This window comes from Magnolia sinica, chromosome 10, assembly GCF_029962835.1.
Source record: "Magnolia sinica isolate HGM2019 chromosome 10, MsV1, whole genome shotgun sequence".
Taxonomy (NCBI): Eukaryota; Viridiplantae; Streptophyta; class Magnoliopsida; order Magnoliales; family Magnoliaceae; genus Magnolia; species Magnolia sinica.
The window spans coordinates 44,870,654-44,891,464 of record NC_080582.1 but is presented as its reverse complement, the minus strand read 5'-3'; positions in this window follow the sequence as shown (position 1 = coordinate 44,891,464).

Genomic DNA, 20,811 nt, shown 5'->3' with positions numbered 1-20,811 from the left:
CATGAAAGTAGGAAGATCAAGCATCCCAAGACAAGCCACAAGAGAGAACTCAATCCGACAAGTAAGTGTCATTTTAAGAGTTCAAAAGATTAGTCTCCTTCCTTGTGAAGGATTGAGGCTAAGAGTTTGCTATTCACAAACTCGTTTAGGTTCCTAGTGTAGGACCTTTGCCGGTGGGCCTAAATAGTGGGTGCCTTGTGTGGGACCATGGTCGGTGGGCCTAAACTTAGGTGTCTTGTGTGGGACCTTAGCCGGTGGGCTTAAATAGTAGGTGCCTAGTGTGGGACCTTGGCTGGTGAGCCTAAACGTGTGTCCTTAGTGTAGGACTGTAAAGGTTGTTGGTGAACCTATTTTAAAACCATCAATAGTGAAATCTAGTGCACTCTGGGATTGAGTGTGGATGCCGGGAGTGGAGTAGGCATGTAGCCGAACCGCTATACATGCTTGTGTTTGGGATTGTCATTTGCGTATCCGTTTAATCATGCTTAAATGTTTAAATTCTTATACATGATTGAATGAATGTTATTTGATTGATAGGAAACACTTCCTATACACAAGCTCACTATGATATAGGCTAGTTACTTTATTGGTATATCTTAAGCTGCCTATGTGATTGGACCTTGTAATTGGCTTGGAAGCCATTAGAGTTACATTGCCTTAATGAGGTTATTTGTAAATCATTTAATTTAGGCAATAAAAGTTTTTATTTGGTACAATCACTTGTAAAGTCCTTTTTACCCCTCTAGGACTATAAAGACAGTTCCATACTTCTACTAGTGTGGTGCAAACTGCAATTTCAATTAGTATCAGAGTGGATTCCTCTTCAAGGGCTTAACAACCTAAAGGGAGATCCTAAACAGAAGTTGGAACAATGAGTAAAGAGGGACCAACTGTCTCTCAGCCTCCTTTCTTTGATGGCTCAAATTACCCTTATTAGAAGTCTAGGATGTCATATTTTTTACAAGCTTTGGATACTGAAGTTTGGGAAGTTGTTGAGAATGGATATGTACCTCTAACTGAACAAGTGGTACTAGACAACAATACAACTGTGTCCAAACCAAAACCAAAAGAGAAATGGACTACATATGAGAAAGAAATGAAATTACATTAAGCTAAAGCCATGAATGTTATTTACTATAGAGTTTCACAAGAAGTATTCAATTAAATCAGCATGTGTGAAACTTCAAAAGAAGCATAAGATTTATTGCAAACAACCCATGAAGGAACAAATACAATAAAAAGATTAAGGTGTAGCTGGTAACCTCCCAATTCGAAAGCATAAGAATGAAAGAACATGAGACATTCATGAAAATTTTCACAAAACTAAATATCATATGTAATGCCATGGGTGGTTTAGGTGAAAAAGTTCTGGTACCTAAAATCTATAGGAAAATCTTAAGATCCCTACTGGAAAGATTCAACTCTAATGTCGCCACAATAGAGGAATGTAGGAACATTGATGAGATGAAAGTTGAAGAGTTAGTGGGATCATTACAAACTTTTGAGTTGCATTTTAAACCTCCCACTAAATAAAAAAACAATGTCCTCAAAACCTCTAAAAACATAGTAAAGGATGAAGAAACTGAAAATGAAAAAGATGATGAGGAAGTGGCTCTTCTTGCCAAAAGGTTCAAAAAATTCTTTAACAAGAACCGCGACAAGTCCTTTATGGAGAAACAATTGGACAATATCCACTAAATGTCCTACAAAGAAGTTCAAAGGAAAAGCTATGGCGGTCATTTAGGATGACACTGACGACTCAAATTCAGATTCAAATGAGTCAGGCAGTGATGGATATACAAAGTCACTGAAGATTCTCATGGTCTCCACCACTACACCAGTTCTCAAAAATTTGGATGAGGAAGATAAACTTGATCTTGAGGAAATTAAAAAGGGGAGAGGAATTAGAGTTAGAAGCATAACTTTTGACAATCTGATCAAGAAAATTAAACTTCTAGAATTAAAAATTGAAAACTGAAAAGAAAAAAAACAAGAAACTAAAAATGGAAGTAAAATGTTTTGATCAGACAGCTGAACTAACCGGAAAGTTTACTCAAAGCAATGAAAATTTTGAGAAACTTCTAGGCATGGGAAGAAAATCCAAAAACATGATAGGCCTAGGATATGAATCGCAATCCTCCTCTATGTCATCACTGATGACAAATTCAACTATTCAGAAAGATCCAGTTGATTGCCATCACTAGGGGTGTACACGGGTCGGGCCGAGTCGAACTAGGTTCAACCCTGTCCGGCCATGTCACTAGCCATACCCAGCCTGAACCTGGCTCGGCCCGGTCACCGGGCCAACACGTCCAGCCCGAACCTAGCCTGGCAGCAATCGGGCGAGTTCGGGCTAGTTTCGAACCTTCGAGTTCGGGTCAGTTTCGAACCTTATAGTAAGTTCATGGGAAGGGCTTTGACAGGTAATCTGTGTCCCATTACAAGACCCTTGATCAACGGTTTAGATAGGTGAACTATCCCAGAAGTCAAGAGAGAGATTGAGAGATTGAGAGAGAGAGATTGAAAGAGAGAGGAATATTATAACTTTACTACATTTACATACATTTAACAAAGCATAAAATAAAATATTTTATACAAACTGAATATAGTCATACACTACTGACTACTGTCGAGGAGATTCATCTGCTGAGCCCGAGCTGCTATCTAAATCTTCATATACGTACTCATTCACCTCTCCCTCTTTAGAAAGTGGAGATAGCTTTTTATCGCCCTCCTCTTGTATAGTTTGAATTAGATTTTTTAAACTATTTTTGTGAGAAGATTTATACATAGTTCTCAACATCTTGTAAAACGCACCGAGACTGGAGAGAAACTTAGCTGAATTCTTACTATTCTTCTTTTTACCCGTGTAACTTGAACCTGCTTCGACATCATGTGGTTTTGGAGGACATCGCTGATGTGTAGAAGCCTCTTCCATACTGCGCTTTAAGGTGAGTTGGAATTGTTCTTCTTCGAATGCTAATAATTTAGCTTCCTTCTCTGCCTCAGAACGTTTAGATTGGGGAGTGGAAGCTTTTTTGTTTGAATCAAGAACTGCTTGGAAAAGAACTTGAATTTCTTTTGAAGCTTTAGGACACGGTTTTGTATATCCACCCTGACAGGATAAGTGTAATCTGAGCTGATTAGTTTTGTTAACAAACTTGGCTCCACACAAATTACACAAAATCGTTAACTTTCCAGACTTTGGAAAATGGACTAAGGAACTATAGTCCTAAATGTTAATTGATGGTTCGCTTGAAGACATATTTACATATTGTGTTGGAAAAGTATTTTAGGCTTTTTAGCAATAATGAAATACCGACATAAAATAAAAGCTATTTATGGATTAAAAAAAGAGCCATTAATGCATTGCGCAGCTTGCATAACAACTATCCCAAACATCCATCATATTGCTGTTAACAAATAAATAAAAATAAAAGTCAAACATAACAGATAAATAAAAATAAAAGTCAAAAGAGTACCCATTACAACATTTGTAAATTCAAATAAACTAACAAGATCATAATATCCATCCCAAACATCCATCATATTGCTGTTGTTTCCTGTGTTACAGCTTGATTCATATTTTTCTCCTCTTCCTCATCAAGATCATAACCTCCTAGACTCGGACGCAACCAATCTTGTGTACAAATTAATGCTTCTACTATATCTGGTGCAAGAGAACTTCTAGTCTTGCTCACGACCCTACTCCCTGTGCTGAACGCAGATTCCAATGCCACGGTTGAAATAGGAACTGACAAAATATCTCGTGCCATCATCGATAGTGTAAGTTATTTTTCTTCACTAACTCATAATTTCCCCCACTCCAAAACATCAAACTCTGAATCCTGTCGTAGTACGATTGACTCTTTGAGATACATGTCTAACTCTGATTCTTTCGTGTCTGTGTTTGTGTCTGTATTTTCTTTTGCTAAGAAAAACTTGTAATCATCATCAAAGCTTGAAGCAACTTGCGATCTAACTTCAGAAGCACTTGGTGTGGACACTGTGGTTGTGTATGCCTTGTACAATGCTTCGATTGTGTCACGAACCTTCAAGGTTGCAGATATTACCTTTTCAGTAGGATAAATCCTCGTGAAGATGTACTTAACATAACTCATCTTGCATCGAGGATAAAAAACAACAGCTAAGGTCATTATCAGATGACAATCATCCCAGTACTTATCGAACTTCATTTGCATACCACATGTCATGATTTAGAGAAAAAATGGACCGTCATTAGCAACTTTCTTCAGGGCATCCTTAATCTTCCACACAGATGGAAGAAACATATTTGCTGTAGGAAACTTATTGTCAGAAAATATTTTCGTACAGTCATAAATTACCTTCAAAAATTTGTGAACTTCTTTCGCTTTGCTCCAATCATCATCAGTAGGCAACCAAACATATGTTCTATCATGCGCTACATATTCTGAAAATGCATGTTCCAATTCTAGGGTCGAATTCAACATCTCAAAAGTGGAATTCCAACATGTGCATACATCTAGCTTCAACATTTTTGGAGACTTCAAATTCAAATGTTGGACGATGCTATTCCATATACTCATTCTTGACGGCGAGCCTCTTATGTACTTCACACTCTCCCTCACATTCTTTATAGTTTGGTCAATTGATTTCAACCCTTCTTGTACAATTAAGTTGAGAATGTGTGCACGACACCAAACATGAAATATTTTTTCCTCAAAGAATAAATTGTCGGTTGCCTTGAACTGGTTACATAAGAATGATATTATATGGTTATTTGTCGAAGCATTATCTAAAGTTAATGAACTGAGTTTTTTTTCAATGCCCCAATCTTGTACACAGTTGTAAATGTAATCTGAAATAACCAAACCGAAATGGAGAGGTGAAAGGTGGCGAAAGTTTAATATTCTCTTGCAGAGTTTTCAATTTTTATCAACATAGTATGCAGTCAATGAAATGTAACCCTTTATTTGATTTTGCGCCGTCCACATATCAGACGTCAGGTTTACCCTTGAAACTGAATCTAAAACTGCTTTTAGCTTTATTTTCTCACTGGCATATATCTTCATGCACTCCCTCTTCACAGTAACACGGGAGACCTTCTCAAACTGAGGATTAAGGAATTTATTGTATCCCATAAATATTTCACTCTCTACCATCTTAAATGGCTGCTCATCAATGATAATAAGCTTTACAAACCACTCCTTCAGCTTTCCTTTTTCAAACTTATGAGTGGTAAGTGTATCTTCAGAAGAAGATCCTTCGGACTTTGTAAACGATAGCAAATGTTGGCCTAAAGGTGGAAGTCTAGGTCTCCTTGCACAACTTTGGTTATGTCTGTTTAAATGAGACGTCGACCCCCCAACACTTTTGGTGTACAGACTTTTGCAGTGCATACATCTGATCTTGGTGACATTGTTATCTACTACTTCTTTAAAATCATCCCAGACAGCTGACCATTTCTTTCCTTTATTTGCAGCTGAAAACTCCTCCTTAACAATAAATGGTGATGTGGCTGAGGCACCGACACTAGGGGTAGTTGAGACTTCATCCTCACTAGCCATCTCTAAAGATAAGAAACAATTTCATTTATCCTTAGGCCTTAGTAAAGAATTTCCTAAGCGGATAAATCAGCTACCTATTCAATGTTGAATAGATAGTAATGCTTTCATTATTCAATTTAAATGCCATGCCAAAATTTTGATAGCATCTTTCCTTATCTCTCTAGAATATATTAATCTTGGATTTGATTCACATGTCAACTATCCATATAAAATGTGGATATTTGATGAGGAAGTAAATGCAAGAAATATATCTAGAGAGAATTAAGAGAGACGAACTGAAATAAGCATGTGCATTTAAATTAGAATAAATGAAAAGATTAATATCTATCTAACATTGAACTGTCCAAAAAGGGACAATTTGAGAATTTCTATGCATTTATGAACACACTCAATATATGTCTGGTAACATATAAATCCTTAAATGGGTAACTAATTATCCTATATTACAACGACAACAAAATAAAAAAATTTTAAATCAGTTACCCATTCAATGTTGAATAGATAGTAATGCTTTCATTATTCAATTTAAATGCCACGCCAAAATTTTGGTAGCATCTTTCCTTATCTCTCTAGAATATATTAATCTTGGATTTGATTCACATGTCAACTATCATAACACTGCTTAACGGTTCATTTTAATCTTGTTTGTGATGCAGGGTGTATTTATGAGCTTGGACTGAAAAAGATGCTAAATGCATAGAATTGACGCTCTAGAATCACCAAGGTAAGGGCAGACTCCAGGGGACCGAGATCGATGGAAGTGCATGCTAGATATCCAGGAAAATCGAGAAACTGAAGCTTAAGTGGCCCGAAATTGGTCCAGAATGCAAGATCATATGGTTCCCGCCATCCGATTGGCACAAGACTTCATACATGTGATGGGGGCCATAAATTAACCGTACATATTAAATTTCAGTATTTGAAGATCTCTAGAAGTGGGCCAACGGACAGATCAACCCCTTAATTCACTAAGTGGGGCCCACCTGTTATCTGGATATGCTTTAAAATTGTCCTTGACAGCTTAAAGAATATGAGAAAAAGGATGGACGGTGCAGATTTCTGATAAGCATCATAGTGGGCCCTGCATATGGTGCATGTATATCATGTACATTGTATGTACGCCGAGCACCACGTCGCCTTCCAAATCTAAATAGCGCCCACCCTCGCCTGACCAGTTTCCAAAATAGAAACGACACTTGTCGTTTTCAGCTGCGCAACGCACTGCCGCTGGCGATTTTTGCGGACCTCTATGGGACCCACACGTCACCCGTACGAAAAATTCGAGCTGTCCATCTTGTAGAGTGGCTCGAATAATACAAAACCTTGCTAAAATTTTACACCCATGCATACACACGTGTATGATACAGAGGCCACAAACAGGCGGTTCTGCGACGTTCAAAATTATTTTTATTGTGATTTCTTCCCTTGGCCGCGTTAATGGATGTTAAAAACTATCCATTCTTGATTGAAATTTCATCATGAATGCAATGGACGGGGTGAATTTTCCTAAAAACACCTCTGTGGGGCCCACCGATCACGACAGCAAAGGAGTGCGAAAGCTTTCGCAGATCCGCAAAAACTGACTTTTCCAAGCGGTTGTGGCTTACCATCTTTCATCATATGGAAGATCTGAACCGCCCATCATATAGAGGGCTCAAAAACGTCCTAAGGGAGGGTGTTTCTTTGGAAAGTAGGGAGTTTTGAAGCTTCGAACTTAACTACGAAAAAGCTTTTGCTATGGCTGCGATAGCCCTCCATCGCCTCCAGCAGCTATAAAAGAAGGTTTTGGACGTGGGGAGAAGGCATTCAGATCTAGAGAAGGACCTTGGCTGGACGTGGGGCACAAGAGGGAGAGTAGAGTTTGTAGGGTTTTTATTTTTATTTTTCCCTTCTTTTAAGGTGTAGCCTAATCATGTTGCTAAGCCAAACCTCTTAGCTAGGGCTAAGAGGTGAAGCTTGTAGTGTGATTGGGATGTTAGCTTTGCTTTGATTCATGGTTATTGAACTCTTGTAGATTTTAGTTTGATTATTAAGGAATACTTTAAGTTTTTAATGGTTTATTGTGACTCAAATTACAGTAGATCTGCAATAGCTTTGAGTATATTCTTTTCATTATGAGATTGTGAACTTAGGAGGCCCTGTTGTTCACCATTATCTCCTTGGCATGGTTGGGTGACGGAACCCCTTCCTAACTTTCACAATTCTCTTGTGATTGGCTGTGGGTTTGGTAAATTGTTATTGTTTGCCATAGTCTCCTGGGCATGGTTAGGTGATGGGATCACTTCCAAATCTACACCAATCGTATCTGTTGATGATTAGATCCATGAGACATTCAGAGATCTGACAAATCTCTTCTTACCAACTCGATGGAATGAGACTCTGATTCCAGTTGTGTCCTTGAATCAATACAAGGTAACTTCCTAATTGCTACAAGTGGATCCTTGGCACCCTAGTTCCCACCTTTATTTTTATTAGTTTTTAATTAATCTATTCACAATTATTCCCTCATATTCGCTTGATTTAGATTACATCTTAGTCTAGTTCTAGTTCTATTTAGTTTCAGATTACGTATAGGTTTCAGTCCCTTGGGAATCGACCTCGGTCTCACCGAGTTTATTACTACATCACAACCCTATACTTGGGGAGTGAACAAATTTTTGGCGCCATTGCTGGGGATTGACGGTTACGTTTTCTGAAATTAACTAGTTTTAGGATTAGTTTAAGATTAGGATTTTTCTAACTTTAGGTTTAGGTTTTTCTGATTTCTAGAAACTAACCTGTTTTCCTATTTGTAAGATCCTGACATAAACTTCTAAATTGGTAATCCCTTTCTAATTCCTCTACTTTTTTTTATTTTTAGAATTAGGGTTTGAGTTTTAGAAAATTTCTAATTCTAGGCTTCTTTTTTTAAAAAATTTTTAGAAAATTTTCATTTTCTAATTTTAGAAAATTTTCCCCTTTTTAGAAACTAACATTACTTTCTATTTTAGGATTATGTTTTCTTTTCGAATTTTCTAACTTTAGGTTTAGAACTTTCCTACTTATTTTTAGAAACTCTCTAATTTTAGGTTTTATTTTCTCCTTTTAGAAATTTTCTAATTCTAGTATTTTTCTATTTTTTAGGAACTAGTTTATTTTTAGAAACTTTCCTCTTTTGTTTTTAGAAATTAGGTTAGTTATTTCCCTTTTTAGAAAATCTTTTTAATTTTAGAAACTAACTCATCTTTCTTTATTTTATTTTTAGAAACTTTCCTTTTTAAGAATTAGTTTCTTTTTAGAAAATTTTTAATTTTAGGTTTAGATTTTCTATTTTAGAAACTTTCTAATTCTAGGTCTTCTTTTTAGAAACTAACTTAGCTTCTAGATTTAGGGAACTTTCCTTTTTAGAAACTAGCTTTCTATTTCAATTGTAGGAACTTTGTAACTTTAGACTTTCTATTTTAGAACCTAATCTCTTTTGTTTTCTTTTGCAGGATCTTAACATAGGAACTTCTCATTTGGTACCTTCTTTCTAACTTCTCCTCCTCTTAATTTCCATATTGCTGTAGGATCTTTTCTTTTTCTTAGGATTAGATTCAGAGTTCGGGTTTCACCATGTATAGCATGAGTGGGAACGTCAGTATGCTGAGAAGAATAATATATATTGGGATGATGATTATGATAGAAAACAACCTATGTCTCAAAACTTTTCTAAAACTATCATCAAGAACCGATCGAAATATAAAGATCTACCGGTTAAGAAGTCCTTACGTGATCATATGCAAGAGAACAATTACACCCCACAGATTAACAAAACAGTACGTGAGTGTTGGGGTTATCATAACTATGGGAGTGAGAATTATTATCATCCATCCGATAAAAAGAAAACAATGCGTGATTATATTATGAGTGATAATATGTATTACCAACCATCAGATTCTCCCACCTATAATCCGTATGACTGTAATCAGTGGAAACATCAAAATTGGGAAAATGAACCAACAACATGTTATAATAATTATTCTCTTGGATCCCCTACCTTTGAGATCCAACCAGAAATGATCTAAGAGGATTCAATTTAGCGTAAAGTAGCCTATCTTGTGGAAATTAGAAAAGTAATGGAAGCACTCAATTCACACCTCGATAGGATAGAGGAAGCTCGCTCATCCCAACCACAACCTAATCCAGAAATACAATGCGAGGAAAGTGATCCTCACTCGCTTTTAAAGAATTCTAGAATTTGGAATGAAGAGTTGGATTGTTTTAATGAGCATATGATTCAATTCCCTGATGAGTCGATTGCGATGACAGTTCAAAGGAATGGTCAAGAGACGTGGGTATCTTTTAAATACAGTGATGATGACACACCTCCCTCACATGACACACATGATTTCAATGATGAGATAAATGTTAATTTATTCGAACCTCAACCTAATTCAGGAATGGAACGTGAGGAAAGCGATCCCATCCCGAGTGTGCACTACTGGACGGAATTAGACAATGATGCATATTGGGATGACTATTATGAACGTGCAACCCAAATTCCCCTAGAATTAATCTCAAGTTTGGTCCATGTCAATGATCAAGTCGTACACAAAGTGGTTGGTCATAATGAGCCACTCCCTTCACCTGACATGTCTAATTTAAAAGTGGAGGATAAGCCCCTTACAACCGACCCTTCTAACTCTTGTGAAACATGTTTGGACCACTCCTTTGAATCGAATAATGATGTGATTCGGGAGAAGGACGAGTTGCTCGCTACGATCCTGGAATTTGAAACTACTCAGTTGAGGCCACCATCTAAGTTGTGCACGTTTGACAATTCAACGCCTCGATTGAGTAGTTTCAATGAACAGAGTGATCACATAAATGCTTCCCCTATTGATTTTCAATCTGTTTGTGCAAGACTGAAGCAAGAGAGTGTACCTCTATCCACTTTCAAGGATGATGGATTCCTTGGGCAGATCATCATGAGCTCCAATGTGGAAAATAAGTCACGCTTAGCTGAGCTTCCCAACTCTTTGGATGATTACTTGGCACACTTTGCAGATTCAAATGATCCCATGTCAAAAGACAAAGTGGATGCCTTGCAAGACAACATCCCAGTAGTCATCACTGACCGAGAGAACCTTTATTTTGAAGCCCCTTCTTCCCCTGATCCTAAATGCTTACCATTAAAGGAGGAGGAGCTGACAATGGAACCGAAGTCTGATACTTCGGAATGTGTTGAGACTACATCACTTCTTGCAAAGTTTTCTGAACTTTATTTACTTGTAGTCTCTGATATACCATGGGATAATAACACCGAAACTTCTTCTGTCATAAGTGAATCGTATATACTTTGGATACCTCAGGCGAATCGACAACAAATTTTTGATGAGGTACATAAGTTTCTCTGGAACGCCATGCTCCAGGGCATCCAAGCCTATTGCAAAAAGGGCTTTTGGATGATCTTGTTGAGAAACCTACTGAGAAACTTATCAAGATATTGGTCGGAAGAGGAACCATACGGTATAATCGAGTAGTTTTTTCCTGTTTTCATAGGACTAGGGTAGTTTGCTTTATGTTGTTCTAGGATAGACGATTTTATGCCATTAGGTTAGTTTGCTTTCTACGTTGTTTTAGGATAGTTATTTTTTTTCTCTCTTGTGCTGACTGCTGACCCGCTCTCACGCTGATATATCTTTGGAAAAAGCTTCTTGAGCCCTTCGTCCAGGTACTATCTTTCCATCACTTCTCTTTCAATTTCATTGTCTCATGTACATTGCATGCTCATATCTTTTACATTGAGGACAATGTAGATTTTAGGTTGGGGGTGGGAGATTAGGTGTCCTAATCAGTATTTTCTTGGTCTTGATCGATATTTGTGAAAAATTTTCAACTTTTTCTAGACTTTCGTGTGAAATCAAAGTGATTTTGAAAGATAGTCGTGATTTGGGAAGTATAAGATACAGAATGTTTGTGATTTACAACTCTTGGATTTAGCTGTCTGATAGATTCCACGGTTGAGTTCGAATTATCAATCCATGATTAGAAGTTTTAAACATTGTTTGAATCATGATTTCACATGTCACATCTTGCTTACACATTGAGGTTTCAGTCAATATTGAAGGATTAACTTGGTAATCACTAAACATGAAAGGAACCAACCTGAGAAAATTGAATGGATTGGGCGAACAGTCTTTATCATAGGTTTGCTCCCTATAAGTGAGGATTCGATTCCCCATGGATGATATGTGAAAAAGGGTTGGATGTACAGTCTTTACCATAGGTTTGCTCCCTATAGGGGAGGATTTGATTCCCCTTCTTGGCGTTACTTTTAATGAAAAAATAAAAAATTAAAAGAATGAAAAGATGATGTGTGAGTCAAGTTTTGGTTATCATGAATTCTCTTATTGGTTACCAATGATATCCTGAAATAGAGAAGTGAATTTTAATGTTGATAAGTCGAGATTAGACTATACATCCATGGAATTCAATGTTTAGAATTGTTCTAATTGATGGACTAATACTTTGAACTTAATTATGAAGTTTACTTTGTGCTTGAGTTTAGGAGAGAATTATGCCCAACATTCATGAATCTTGATTTTTCGTATCTGAATCGTTTTTCAAAATATAACTCGGTTTCACAAGAATTGTCTCGTAATTCTCAACTTATTTTTCGCATACTTTGCTCAGGACTAGCAAAATACTGGTTAGGGGTTTTGTTGAGGGTCAAATATTGCATATTAGACCCCAGTTACTACCTGGATTTACGAACATGACACTGCTTAACGGTTCATTTTAATCGTGTTTGTGATGTAGGGTGTATTTACGAGCTTGGACTGAAAAAGATGCTAAATGCATAGAATTGACGCTCTAGAATCACCAAGGCAAGGGACGGACTCCAGGGGACCGAGATCGACGGAAGTGCACGCCAGATATCCAGGAAAATTGAGAAACTGAAGCTCAAGTGGCCCAAAATTGGTCTAGAATGCAAGATCACATGGTTCCCGTCATCCGATTGACACAAGACTTCATACATGTGATGGGGGCCATGATTAACTGTACATATTAAATTTCAGCAATTGAAGATCTCTGAAAGTGGGCCAATGGATAGATCAACCCCTTAATTCACTAAGTGGGGCCCACCTGCTATCTGGATATGCTTCAAAATTGTCCTTGACGGCTTAAAGAATATGAGAAAAAGGATGGACAGTGCAGATTTCTGATAAGCATCATAGTGGGCCCTGCATATGGTGCATGTATATCGTGTACATTGTATGTACACTGAGCACCACCCCGCCTTCCAAATCCAAACAGTGCCCGCTCGGCCTGACCAGTTTCCAAAACAGAAACGACACTTGCCGTTTTCAGCTGCGCAACGAACGGCCGCTGGCCGTTTTACGGACCTCTGTGGGACCCACACGTCACCCGTACGGAAAATCCGAACCGTCCATCTTGTAGAGTGGCTCGAATAATACAAAACCTTGCTGAAATTTTACACCCATGCCTGCACACGTGTGCGATACAGAGGCCACAAACAGGCGGTTCTGTGACGTTCAAAATTATTTTTATTGTGATTTCTTCTCTGGGCCGCATCAATGGACGTTCAAAACCATCCATTCTTAACTGAAATTTCGTCATGAATGCAATGGACGGGGTGGATTTCCCTGAAAACACCTCTGTAGGGCCCCCCGATCACGACAGCGAAGGAGTACGAAAGCTTTCGCAGATCTGCGAAAATTGACTTTTCCAGGCGGTTGTGGCCTACCATGTTTCATCATATGGAAGATCTGAACCGTCCATCATGTAGAGGGCTCAAAAACGTCCTAAGGGACGGTGTTTCTTTAAAAATTGAGCGAGGAAAGTAGGGAGTTTTGAAGCTCCAAACTTGACTGTGAAAAAGCTTTTGCTATGGCTGCGACAGCTGCTGCGACAACCCTCCACCGCCTCCAGCAGCTATAAAAGAAGGTTTTGGACGTGGGGAGAAGGCATTCAGATCTAGAGAAAGACCTTGGCTGGATGTGGGGCACAAGAAGGAGAGTAGAGTTTGTAGGGTTTTTATTTTTATTTTTTCCTTCTTTTAAGGTGTAGCCTAATCATGTTGCTAGGCCAAACCTCTTAGCTAGGGCTAACAGGTGAAGCTTGTAGTGTGATTGAGTTGTTAGCTTTGCTTTGATTCATAGTTATTGAACTCTTGTGGATTTTAGTTTGATTATTAAGGAATACTTTTAGTTTTTAATGGTTTATTGTGACTCAAATTACAGTAGATCTGCAATAGCTTTGAGTATGTTCTTTTCATTATGAGATTGTGAACTTAGGAGGCCCTGTTGTTCACCATTGTCTCCTTGGCATGGTTGGGTGACGGAACCCCTTCCTAACTTTCATAATTCTCTTGTGATTGGCTGTGGGTTTGGTAAATTGCTGTTGTTTGCCATAGTTTCCTGGGCATGGTTAGGTGATGGGATCACTTCCAAATCTACACCAATCGTATCTGTTGATGATTAGATCTATGAGACATTCAGAGATCTGACAAATCTCTTCTTACCAACTGAATGGGATGGGACTCTGATTCCTGTTGTGTCCTTGAATCAATACAAGGTAACTTCCCAATTGTTACAAGTGGATCCTTGGCACCCTAGTTCCCACCTTTATTTTTATTAGTTTTTAATTAATCTATTCACAATTATTCCCTCATATTCGCTTGATTTAGATTACATCTTAGTCTAGTTCTAGTTCTATTTAGTTTCAGATTACGTACAGGTTTCAGTCCCTTGGGATTCGACCTCGGTCTCACCGAGTTTATTACTACATCACAACCCTATACTTGGGGAGTGAACACTCCCCTTATCTCTCTAGAATATATTAATCTTGAATTTGATTCACACATCAACTATCCACATAAAGTGTGAATATTTGATGAGGAAGTAAATGCAAGAAATATATTTAGAGAGAATTAGGAGAGACGAACCAAAACAAGCATGTGCATTTAAATTAGAATAAATGAAAACATTACTGTCTATCCAACATTGAACTGTCTAATAAGGGACAATTTGAGAATTTCTATGCATCCATGAACACACTCAATTTATGTCTGGTAACATAGAAATCCTCAAATGGGCAACTGATTATCCTATACTACAACAACAAGAACAAAAAAATAAAAATATATCTAATAGGCAATTGGTATAAGCATATATTAAGACTAATTAACAAAAACAGAAAACATTGTATCTCTTTTAGAGTCGCTAAAAAAAACAGAAAATAATGCCATAATCAATCCTAATTCATATTCAACATCTAGCTAAATGATAACAAAATGTGTTTAAATTGAATAAACAGATTTGGTTTTGATAAATTAACCTAATAATATCTACTATATACTAGTAACATACAAGCAATATTGGGGCACCATACCATAGACTGCAAGAATATCATGTCCCCCTAAAAAATATATCCTCCAAGGATAACATATATAATAATAATAATAATAATAATAATAATAATAATAATAATAATAATAATAATTTGTTTATTGTCATTCTCAATCACAAGTATCAATCATTATCAAACTAACTATTAACAACATTTACAAAAATATAAATAACTACTTAATATGCATTAAAAAGATGTGTGCGGGGTCCAGTCAAATGAACTGCTGCCCCACCTTAATTGAACGGTGACAGATTTTACTAATAAGTAACTCAGACTACTTTAGTGGAAATTGAGTTCCATAAAAAAAAAAAAAAAAAAAAATTCCTTGTCTATGAGTTTCAAACCATGTGTTCACCATAGCAAAATCCAGGGGTCATTGATCAGTCATCTATGTGGATGGACATTTTTTAAGGGGTAAAAAGAAAATGGTCCCTTGCAATGGATGGGTTGAAATGAAATCTCTCAATTCATCCATGTGATCAATCCAAGATGTGGTTTAGCCCTTTTGATAGGCAGCTCGTAGAGATGTTTTGCATGTGTACCTCCATCTATTTTTAAGAAAAAGCAACATTAAGAAGATTAGTTTCTTAGTAGATAAAAACTTTGTTACTCCAGCGAGGCCTTCTTGTACATTGATTCGGATCCTAACTACTCATTTGTGATCATAACTACTCTTTTCATCGACCCAAAGATATGACTCTTTACTTATATCATTGATTATGCCGTTGTATAAATTATTTATACTTCTATTTATATACAATCACAGGCACACAACATAATGGTATGCATGCAAGATTTTCAGTGATGGCATATCATTTCATATGTAAATCACAGATCATAGGTTATGGTGCTCCTAGTTTGCATCAGTTTACTTGGACAGTCCAATCAATCAATCTGAACTGGTCACTAAGTCCAGAAACAATCAATCTGAGGTGTCCATTAAGTCTAGGACACATTTCATGGGCTAGCATGTAAAAATCGTGCTGATCAGATGAACCAATCTATCCTTGATTTTTTTTTTTTTTTTGGCCATTTCTTTCTATAGCCATCCCTTTTCCAATACATGGGTGGGATGGTTATGATTGACCAACTAAGATGATTCTTTATAATTGTAAGCAATTCATGATGGGCCCTATCAGATAGATGTATTTAATTGTTGGTTTGACCTATTTTGTGTAGGAACTGGCCTCACTGTGTGAAGATGAAGATATGCAATGATCCGAACATGGTTTGAAACTCAGTGGCCTCATTGTACCTTGATTCTACGCCCCTTCTTTAAGGATAAGAAATAAATATTGGGCCTTGAGGATCAACGGCCATGATCCAATTTTTACAATTTTAATAGTTGGCTACAACCTAGTCCCCACCTGAACTACCCAAGAAAATGGTGTTGTTTTTGTCATTTTCAAACAGACATGCGTACAAATTCAGTCCTCTTATTTTATTCAAGGTGATGATGTAGTTGATGACAAATGGTGTAGGTGGACCACGGTCAGCTTCTAGTCAGCATACACTGGCCATAGGCATTATTGGGCCCCACTGTCTGATATTTGTAGGATCAAGATGTTACCACGTCATTCCATTACACCTATGTTAATGTATCATCATTTTTCTAGCATAATTAGATAAAAACATCTAAAATAAAATTATCTAAAATACACTGAGAGAGAGAGAGAGAGAGAGAGAGAGAGAGAGAGAGAGAGAGAGAGAGAGAGAGAGAAATGATACTGGTTGCTTGGACGGACCAGTGAGCCTCTGCTCATCGGGTGGCGAGGCGAGCAGAGAGGCGAAGGTCCTCTGGTGGTTGGACGGATGGACGAGCAGAGAGAGGCGGACGACCTCTGCTGGTCGGATGAGAGAGAGAGAGAGAGAGAGAGAGAGAGAGAGAGCCGAGAGGGGCGCCGGAATGCTGGTCGGATGTCGCTGCCCGCTGGTCGGACGAGAGAGAGAGAGAGAGAGAGAGAGAGAGAGAGAGAGAGAGAGAGAGAGATTGGTGGGGCCGCTGGGGTCGGGCAGGGAGAGGGTTTGCTGGGGCTGCTGGGGTCGAGCGTTTTCTCAAAAGGGGAAAGGGAAAGCGATAGGGTTCTTATATATATATATATATATATATATATATATATATATATATATATATATAAACAGGGTATATATACACTAAAGTGCGGGTCGGGCCGAGTCGAGTCGGGTTTCGAACCGAGTCGGGCCGAACTTGGATCTATTCGAACTCGGCCCGAACTCAGTTTCGGGCTGAAGAAACTGGTCCGTCCCAACCCGAACTCAGTTCTGGGTCAGGCCGAGTCAAGCTTTTTCGGACCGGGCCAAGCGAGTTAACCGGGCTAGCCTGGTTCGTGTACACCCCTAGCCATCATTGTGAAAAGATAGGACATTACAAATGGGAATGTCCTATGATCAAGAGATCCGATGTTACTTCCAAGACAAATCACAAAGTCACATCTAAATCATTTGGAAGTCGCTCAGAGAAATACTCCTCTAGCTCAAAGAAAATGGTTACCAAATGGGTAACACAATAAACACAAGTGCCCTGAAAATGACTCGGGCCCTTATAACATCTGGTCCATGTAAATCAACAAGTTTCCTTGACCCATCTTTAGATATATTTGTCAATGGATTAGGAACTCTAAAAAGGGGAGATGTTAATATATATATATATATATATATATATATATATATATATATACATATATATATATATATATATATATATATATGATCAAGAAGTAAATTATAGTTGCTTAAAATTGATTCTAGACTCTTACAAAGAATATTATTTTTGATTCAATTTACATACAAATTCTTGATTATCCATGGAGTTTGATAAAAAGTACCTTCATAACAAGTCTCATGCATATCTTTTGAAATATCATGTATAATATGATACTTGCCTTGAATCAGAAAAGGTTGATACACATCTTACAATATTCATAACCTATTGATCAACCACTTCTAACAAATGATTATTGGTTCATTTGGATTATATTGAGATATCTAAGGATCATGCCTCCTATATATGCATTAGAGTTAAACCAAAGGATTAAGCCTGATGCTTGGTGTAATTGTTAAATCCGAGGATTCTTGGCCTTCAAACATTTTGATAATTTCATGCTGAATTTTCCTCTCAATCATACCATGGAATCCCATTTTAGAATCATGCATAGTAGGAAATTCAGTCCTAGAGATATTTTGAGTTCCAAGAAGACTTCGATAACACCGAACTTACCTTTGGTGCTACCGAAATTGAGCCGCGTCAAGTCATTTATATCCTTCATTGCCCCGTTCTACTAGACCATTTCTTATTTGCTCCAAAGTTCGTGTGAAGGATTGTACAACCAAAATCAGCAAAACCAAGGTAAATCATATTATCTTCTTTATACATCTTTAAACTAGGATAATTTACCAGGTCATTTGCCATTTTACTTCACTTTGCATAATGGCGTTATCCCCATATAGAGAAAAGCCGATCTAAGAAGAAACATGTCATTAAAGGATCAACCTAAACTAGGCATAAATCCTAAGCCTTCCAGGCCCATTACTGCAAAAAATTTTCTTATAAAAGGTTGTGTGTGTGCAAAAATGTCAATGAAAACTTAGCCCGATTAACCTTGTCCCATTACACACCATCTGGGGGCTGTGATGTTGATTGCAATGGTAAAATAGTCAAAGCACTCCATACTGCATATAAACTCATAGAAGGATACTATTGTCTTCCAAAACAACCCACTGAACTACAAATACACAAAATCAAAAGATGGTGTTTTGAAAAGAACTCACTATATATATGTGCGTATTTACTTGTAAGAAAAAAACATCATTTTCAGAATAACTATTATTTTTACTTGTTTTATCCTATGATTTCAGCACAACATGGTCAAGAACAAAGGAAAGGAAGATGTAAAAGGAGAAACCTCATATAGAAAAATCAGACCCCATACTCCTTATCCGCACTCTAATGCCTGGGCAAAAGAATTTACCTTTGATCGATTTATCAAACCTAGTCTCATAGAGTCTTACGGGATAAATATCTATTTAAAATCAATGGGGTGGGACAACGTCCTTTATTTAGGAGGAGAAATACAATATGACCTTGTTTATCAATTTTTGAATTTTTGTCATATTACTCGAGATGATCCTCCATCAATCAGCATTAATTACATGAACCAGATCAAGGAGATCACTCCTTTGATGCTGGGAGAACTCCTGGATCTTCTAGTCACTCATATCTCACCAACTGATCATTGCTTAAATGATACAAGTCTCTAGAAAGAAGTGACAAGAACACTGTGTGATGATTCAATGATATCCAGATACAAAAATAAATACTTATCTTCATTACATCTGAACTCTATCACAAAAGTGCTTCATGAAGTACCAATGCATATCCCTGTGAAGTTTCTGGAGATATACTCTCACCAGTTGTTCTGAATAACCTATGTGATATCTATCGGAGAATCGAAATATGTTTACCTACTCTAATCGTGAGATGGTTAATTCAAGATGTCAAAGGTATTCACCACACAAGTCTTACCTTTCCTAGTATCATCAACAAACTCTCCAAGTTTCTTGCTCTGCCCATACTCATGATACAATATATCCGGCAGTATATCTTACCAAGAAAAATTTACTCAAAATCATCAAAACTTAGCAAGAATGGAGTAGTGGCGAAGACGCTTAAGACACTCCCATGGCCACTGGTTGGGACTCTTGTCGCACCCTAGTACCTGCACCAAGTCCATTATCTGTTAGCACTGAGCGCCTCCTTCGCCAGAACAATCCAGTTCGTCAACTTCTTGAAGGGAAGTCAAATATAGAAGCTCACCTCTGGCAGTGCGAAAATCGACTCTCTGGGATTAAACTGTGTCTTGATGCTCTTCAACATACTGGGGAGCACATCACTGAATTGCTTCTGACTCACCGTTCTTATATCCCTCCGTATGAGGGTGGATCGTCCTGATGACCTTTATCGTGTTATTGCTGAATCATAGTACATTTGTTTTTGGATATTTATGCCCTTAAGGACTCTTTTTTTTTTTTTGGGTTTTTGGATAATGGCTTCATCTACCCAACCTTGGGGTAGTAATTTTGATAAAGTTTTGGTATTATTTTTTCTGCTTATATTAGATATTCTCTATATTGCTATCTTTTCTATCTAACATATGAGTTGTCTGCTTATGATGATATATTATTTGCCTAGATGATGCTCTTAATACTTATTTCATCATAAGATTTATTCTCTTACCCTCTGTTTTATCCATTGTCAAATATTATTAGAATATTTCTTGACTAACTCTTTGCTAATAACTGACAAAAAGGGGGAGAAGAAACCCTACCAACCAAAACAATGTTATTTCTTGCAGAAATTGTTTGTTTCTCTTATTTGCAGGTAAACACTAAGGGGGAGCAGCATGACTTTGTATTACATGTCAAGTCTGGAGTTGTAAATTTTATTTTTGATATGTAATCTTTATTGTTTTGGTATGTCATTGGTATGGACCATGACATGGTTGTAGGTTAGGTTGTTTTTTTCACGTAAGTGACAAAGGGGAGATTGTTAGTGCACTTATTTGTACTCATGTTTGTCAATTACATGACTACTTGTGTCTTGTAGTCGGATGAGTTCTTGGCAAATGAAGACTGACGATGCAACTAGAGTTGAAGTAGGAAAAGCTACATTAAAGACGAAGAACTGCTTCTGCGATCTTAAAACCTTGCAAATAGATGATCCCAACCCAAATAAGAAAACCCTCCTAGGTCATCTATTCTAAGCCAAACCCAAGTCCATATTGAATACCCCATAATCTTAGCTTGAGCAAGTCCTAAGTTGTTGAACTATTGGACAAAAATAGGAAAA